Source organism: Hypomesus nipponensis, chromosome 11, assembly GCF_054491055.1.
Source record: "Hypomesus nipponensis isolate SF chromosome 11, ASM5449105v1, whole genome shotgun sequence".
In the NCBI taxonomy this organism is placed as follows: domain Eukaryota; kingdom Metazoa; phylum Chordata; class Actinopteri; order Osmeriformes; family Osmeridae; genus Hypomesus; species Hypomesus nipponensis.
In genome coordinates, this window is record NC_140371.1 from 4984711 (window position 1) to 4992288 (window position 7578).

At 44.1% G+C, this 7578-nt stretch overlaps 1 pseudogene; it reads right to left on the reverse strand.

Annotated features, from left to right (window-relative positions):
* Nucleotides 1-4198: 4198 nt before the first annotated feature.
* Nucleotides 4199-6909, reverse strand: LOC146267837 (E3 SUMO-protein ligase ZBED1-like; annotated as a pseudogene).
* Nucleotides 6910-7578: the final 669 nt, after the last annotated feature.

A 7578-nucleotide genomic window follows, 5' to 3' on the forward strand; every position in this document is an offset into this window, starting at 1 on the left:
ATCCTCACTTTCGATTTCAAATCTTTGCTTCTTCTGAGAGCCGTGGCTTATTTTAACTGGACCATTAAAGATTTTAAAGTTACAGCCAGTAATACTGCTGATGTTTGCCCCGGCGAATACGGCTGGCGTGTTTTCTCCTAGCAATGCCGAGGGAAGGGGAGGCCTACTTGCTGTGCTCATCATCATTGGCATGTTTGCAGAGGCATCAGTATAAGGAGACTGGTATGTTCTGGTTTGGAGGTCGTCGTGTTCGGCTCAGGATACTGGACATGTCCCTCTGCTGCTGTTCGCTGGCCGATTTATAAGATTGAAGGCTTTGGGTGTTCTTGTGTCCACTCAATTGTGCCACAAAGTTTTCTGGTGTGTTGGCATCCAATAGCCTGCTGATGCTTGTTTTACGGGCAGAGTGGTTGCTCACTTTTCCACCGATTCGCTGAGCTATACCAGAACGTTCAGCAGCTTTCTGTATAAACTTGCCGATTTCATTTTTGCCGAGGGGGGCGTTCTTGTACAAGATGTTCCTGTCCTGGCTACTTTGTGACAAAGCAAGAAAAAAAGGCGAATCTTCAGAATTCATCTTAGCTGGCCTATGACTTTTAAAGATCTTATAAATCATTACTGGACATCTATTAGTGCCAGTGGCGTAAATTTTGGGCTGAAAAGCTCTCCGGTGACCATTTTCTTGGCCTCTACGGGTCTTTGTGCCGCGTTTGCTAAGCCACACCAACAACTCTTTGCCATTCTCGTCACGCTGCATTTCTACGTCGCCCCAGTACAATTTCCTGCTTTCATCTCTAGCTCTAAACCCAAAATGTAGTGCCATAAGCCACCACATGGTTCTTTGAAGAGCCTCGGGGTTGGAAATGCCTAAATCTCCGCTGTCAAACAACTTCTCCTCGTCGTCATCTGTAATGGGCCGGGTGGCGTTTGGTCTTTTTCCTTTCCCGTGTTTGACAATCAGATGTTTCTTTTTGGCACCCAAGACTCTACGGGACGTTTAAAACGCTGTGTCCTTTAGGATGTTGTGAGGATATTTCTTGTCTGTTAGGAAGCGATGGATACTCCTTTGAATGCTAGAGACGGTATCGAGCACGTATTCTTCGCCATTTACTTTGTGTGCGTCCTTGATTTTTTTTTTTTGAAAACGGTCAAGCTCAGGAGCTGGTAAATGAGCCGTTTGTATATGTCCCTTGTTGATTGATTGTAAAAAACGTTTAAATGTTCAGGTCGCTTGTCGTTTTTCTCTCGGTGTTACAACACTTTTCTGCTCTTTTACAAAGCTACTTATTTCGTCGTCGCTGTTAATGTTTTCAGCATCATCTGGATGAAACTCAGCAGCTGACTTGTCGATATCGCTCATTTTGAAGATGACGTCAGAGGGCAATACGCGTTTGGCATGACTCCCCATTAGCCAATCAGAAAGCTTGTGCCGTTGTTGCCATATAATAAATACAAATACAACATGGACCATAGACAACTCTGTATTCCAGCTGGCACAAGACTGGTTACCTAGAGTGCGGGTGTCATTTTATTTTACACACGGACAAAACAAAATGTAGAAAAAAATAACCTATTGTGTGCGGTAGATAAAATCATGTCAGATCTAGAAAGCGTATTGGATTTTTGCTTAATGTGTGTAGAAGTTGTATTTTGTCTGCACACTTTGCCATGGCGTTATACTAACTACAACAGTGACTTTAGAGAACTACAGCTCTGCATTAGTCTGTCTGGCCGCCATTGTTGCCGGTTGTGCAGTATTCACCTACCCCTTGGTTTAAAGTAAGCTTCCGAAAACACTTGTTTTACCCCTTAGCCCTACCCCTCGATCAAAACGAGTATTGGGATAGCCCTTACTCTCACGTGAATAAGGGGTATGGCTAAGACATAGAATTGGGATTCGGCCTATGTGTGTGGTTCTGAAACAGAGATAGAGGCTTAAATCAGCAAAATGTAGACTTAATGAATGATTACATGCCTAGCAGGTATATGATAAAACAAACACAATTAAAAAGGTTAAATTATAATTATATATATAACTTAAATGCAGTGTGGTATATTTAACGCTTATTACCAGGCAAGACAAACATAGAAATGCAGTAGTACAGTATATCCCTGGTCAAAGATTAATTTGATGTACATTAACTGCAACAATACGCTACATTCAGCTAAACATACAATATTTATGAACTGCAGAATTCTTCCTGAACATAAACAACGCTACACACGTTAGCATTCTAACAATGCAACATAGCATTCTAACAATTAAGCACACGGGCAGTGCAAAACCAGCAGCAAAGTGCCACAACGTTATTACAATGCATTAACACAGTGTAACATCCTTATGTGGTAAACAACAAACATCAGTATAACTTACTGGTAGTTTCCCGCACACAATACTAGGAACTGGTGTAAGTACAGTAACACTATCTTAAATTATTTATATAAATGAACTGTGCAGTCTTTTGATGCTAGCAACTTTCCCGAAACTGAAACTGTCTTCTTCAACCAGCAGCAGAGCGCAGTGCCGCTCCCGATTGGCTGATCCTCAAGCAGACAGTTTAACCTGCCTGAAGAGGTTGTCCTTTGCAACAGCCGCCCCCAAATTTGTAACACCAAATGTGCCACACTAAGAAGGATTGACCATATCAGTTAATGGTATGGCAGGCAGAGCGACAAGGTGAGCGACAGGCCTTGTGTAGAATTTGTCCTTGACCACTGCAGCCCTGACTCTCCCATCAGTTCCTGGAATAACCTTAGTGACATGACCCAAAGGCCACTGCGCTCTTGGCAGCTGTGGGTCCACCACCATGACTATGGTTCCAGTCTGCAGCTGTGCAGGGTCCTTGTGCCACTTGGAACGAGTCTGAAGTGTCGGGAGATAGTGGGACCAAAACTGGTCAGCCAGCGACTCTGGAGCTCAGACTCCGCATACACAGCCTGTGGTAAAGAAGGGTCGAGCCACCCCATGAGGAACATGTTGGGAGTCACTGGGTCAGAATCCGCCACATCTGTTGACACGTAGCCCTGTGGTTTGCAGTGTTTCCCACAGATTAGAAAGCAATTTGTGGCGGAGGGGGGACGTTACTCAGAACAATTTTTTTAATTAAATATATATGTATTAGCTATGTTGGATGCTGTCCTACTCTTTCTTCAATGCCTAACTAATCTATCTCTTTCTCTCCCTGACCCTGTCTTTATGCTTGAGCAGCACTGGTTGAAGCCTGAAAATATGAAAATATTGTAAAAAATGTTGGCATATATGCAGGTAGCAACGCTAGTGCTAGCATTAAATAACTATTTAGCTGGTCGGCTCCATGACGCCGGGTAAGTAGGGCTCGTGAGATTGCTCACCAAAAGAACGATGGGGAACCCACTTGTCTAGCAGATTAAGACATTTTCGTAGGTACCTAGCGAAAAGTAACCTAATCTTTCCTACACTTAGCTACGGTACTAATCCTGAAGGCTCGCTAATATCGCATTACATCATTGCTAACGTGTGCTGACGTTGTGACTGTGTGTGTGAGAGACGCGTGAGTGACAGAGACTGAGGGAGAGCAGGGAAAGGAAATGCAGCTGAACGAGTATACTGCGTGTTTTAGATAGCATTTGAAATATCTATAACGAAATGCAATATATGGCGGCCAGTGTTGATTCTGTGGTGCACCGCCACAAATTAGTCTGTGTGGGAAACACTGGTTTGGGGTTTAAAATCCCCTCCACTTCAATAAGTACTGTCCGCAGGACCTCTTCTGGGACAGTCTGTGACTGGATGGTCGCATACAGTACAGCTTTAACAGATCTCACTTCCCTTTCCCGACTCTCCAAAGTGTGGTGCGCTTGGGGGATTGAACTGAAACATAATCTGATGTTTAGCCAGATGAGTCTGGGGCTGCCATTAACGACTATTTTTCTATCGATCAATCTGTAGACTTTTTTCGATTAGTCGATTAATCGAAACGATTAATTTTAATGTATTATTATTATTATTTTTTATCATTTCAGTTCATTTTCTTTTTAAAACAACAAACTGTATATGTAATTGACAAACAAAGGCTTACATGTCAAAGTGCAAAACTGTAGGTTTAAACTACTAACTCCAACAGGATAAAAAAATAAATTACAAAAGTTTTTTATTTTTATTATTTAGTCAGCAGTGCCACAAGTTTCCTGCATCAAAATAAAAACGTTAGGTCTGCATAATAAAAAAAATTGCAACATGTTTAAAGTGTAAGGTGTTCAGGTGTCCACCTCAATCAAACATCAGTTAGACATGTGTGTTGTAGTGTAAAAAGGTCAACATGTCCACATATTCTGGACTCAGGCTAGCTCTTTTCTTGGAAACTATGTTTCCTGCTGCGGAGAAGAGACGCTCGGAAGGTGTTGATGTGGCAGGTACACACAAGTAAGATTTTGCCAGAACAGCCAGGGAGGGAAACCGTGCCTCATTTGCTTTCCACCACTGCAGAGGATCTGTACTTTTAGGCAGAGGCTGTTCCCCAAAATACTTGAGAATCTCTTCTATCACTGAATGACTGATGACATCTGCCTCATCCCCGCTGTTTCTTCTGAGTCCGACCCAAGCAATGTGTCCAGCAACGACACAGACCTCTTCTCTGTAACACCTGCTGATGTTGACTGCTGACTCTGTGGGATGCTGCTGTTGCTGACTCTCTATCACTCTCCTCTTTGCTTCTAGTGCAAGGGCTTGCACTTTCCCCTGCAATTTCAGGCTTTCATCTGGGGACAGGAATTTCATTCTGCGAAACCTGGGATCCAGGGCAGCTGCAATTACACTGGTTTTTGTAGCAGCATCTAGCAAGGCCATCTCAACCTCCCATCTTTTTGTGATTTCATTTGCTGCAGCAGCCTGAAATCCCTGCACATGGATGTTGTCAAAGACTGCATTTTGTGTGGACTTCATCCGTCCTTTAGGGAGTGCAGGTAGAGAGGAGAGGGTCACATGACTCCCCACTAAGATAAACAGTAGCACACTCAAATGGCTTGAGAGCTTGTTCTAGCTCCTCCAACAGGCTCCACTGTTCAGCTTTGAGGTCAAGGAAATGCTTGGCTCTTTTTGTTACTTCTGGGTCTGACAGTTGCTGTAACAGGCCACCTCTGCTTTAGCAGGCGGCTGATCATGTAGTAAGAGCTGTTCCATCTCACACTAACATCTTGAATCAGTTTGTGTTCAGGTTTGCCCATTTGTTTTTGTTTTGTTTTCAGCTTTGAGCTGGCCATTTCACTCTTTTTTAAATGTTCCACCAAGCACCTTGCAGCTCCAATTGATTTGTTGATTTGTGGATTCTTCAGTGCTTGATTTACCACTAGTTGTAATGTGTGGCCAGCACAGCGGATTGAAGATATCCCATGCCTCTCTTCCAACAACTTGAGGGCTGCTACTACATTAGCAGCATTGTCATGCACCACAGCCTTGATTCTACTTGCAGGAATTCCAAACTTCTCAATTGCTGTTTCAATCCAGGATGCAATATTCATTGCAGTGTGTTTCTCTTCAAGTGGCATAGTAGTCAAACTATAGCTTACAAGCTCCCAGTCGTTGTTAATAAAATGGCAGGTTATGCCCAAGTATGCTTCTGTGGCAATACTTGTCCATGCATCTGTAGTTAAACTGATCATGGAACCGGAAGAGGAGAGGGCAAGCTTGACCTTCTGGAATTCGTCCTCATATTTCTTCTCCATCATGTTGGTGAAGCATGTTCTCTTAGGGAGAACATAGCCTGGTTGGAATGTTTTAACCATAGCACAGAAACCCTCATCTTCTACCATTGACAGGGGTCTCATGTCTTTGATGATCATGTTAAGGACACTATCAGTAAGAGCTGCTGCAAATTGTGGTGAGCAATCCTTCTTTGGCAGGAATTCATTCATGTGACTTTGCCTTTTACTAAAAGAAAGAGAGGAGAAAAACAAATGCGTCCTAATTATTTAACATGTATTAATGAAGACAGTAATATTCCCTATGATCCTTTGACTTACACCTTTCATTTTATTGATCACAATTACTCAAACGGTATCTATTGTATTTATGGCATTCCCCACACAAAGAAATGTGCTTCAAATAATGGCAGAAATAAAATATTTAGATACATAACATATCCCAACATGAACGAACACACACACTCCTTTTCTCGTCTCTCGTCTCGTCATCTTCCGCTTGTCCGGGGATCGGGTCGCGGGGGCAACGACCTAAGCAGGGAGGCCCAGGCTTCCCTCTCCCCGGCCACTTCCACCACCTCTTCCTGGGGGACCCCGAGGCGTTCCCAGGCCAGCCGAGTGACATAGTCCCTCCAGCGTGTCCTGGGTCTTCCCCGGGGCCTCTTCACACACTCCTTTTAAACCCAAAATTCCAAGGTGCTGGTTCTGGACTGGTGCTTATGCCAGTTTGGTGATGATTCTAGTGATACTCGCCAATTATCGAAGAAAAAGGTACATTTACCACAGACTAGAGCCGGAGTAGGGCTACGTCTTTGAATCACTTCATACGCCTCCGTTGTCCTAGCAATGCATCATGGTTACGGCAAGTTGTCTAAATAGCAAGAGCTATCCTATCAACCAACGTGGCTTTAATAATGCGTGTATTTAGCAGCTACAATTACAAAACGTATTTAAAAAGCTCTCCCTACTTATGGTAATCTAATAAACATGAATAGACAATACTTACAGTGGTGTTGCCTTTTCTAGCGGTCCATCATCCAGAATAGCGCCTCCATGCTTCCTTTTCAGGGGCTCGTGCATAGCGCTAGTGCTGCTGTGGTATGCCATTTGAACTTTGCACAATGTACAAACCACCTTATTGTTTGGTGATAAGTTGAAGTGTTCCCATACTTTTGAACCCTTGGGTCTTTGGGGACGTTTCGTAACCAAGTCGGACTCTGCTGCAGATGCCATGATTTTTTTTTTACTGGAGCGTTGACTGGAACCGACCAATGACTCGAGCCAACAACGATTGACGTGATGCATGCAGCAAAAACGTAGTGATATTGACGAAGAAGATTTGCGGTTATAACATTTTAAAAAGATGCATTGATTTCAAATTTTTGATGTCGACGCATTTCGTCATCGACGACGTCGACTAATCGCGGCAGCCCTAGTCTGGAGTGTGGGGTGCTTTCACCTCCCTTAAAATTAGTGCCCTGGTCGGATCAAAGCACTAATGGTTTACCCCTTCGTGCGATGAATTGGCAGAGGGCCATCAGAAAGGAATCCAAATCCAGACTAGACAGAATGTCCACGTGCTTAGCGCGCGTTGTCAGGCATTTAAATAGTATGCCCCATCTCTTCTCGTGTCGACCGCCAACCTTCACTGTGAAAGGCCCGAAGCAGTCCATGCCCGTAGAGAAGGACGGGGGCTTCAACAGCCGTCGTCTGGACTGTGGGAGGTCTGCCATCTTGGGCACGACTGGAGAGGCTCTGCACCTCTTGCAGTCAAGTGGCGCTTAACAGCTTCACGGCCATGCAGGATCCAGTATTTGCGCTGCAGCTTTGCGAAAAGACCCTCTGATCCTGGATGGCGAAGGCTTTTGTCCATGTCCTGGTCAGTTTATGCCGCTGGTCCAG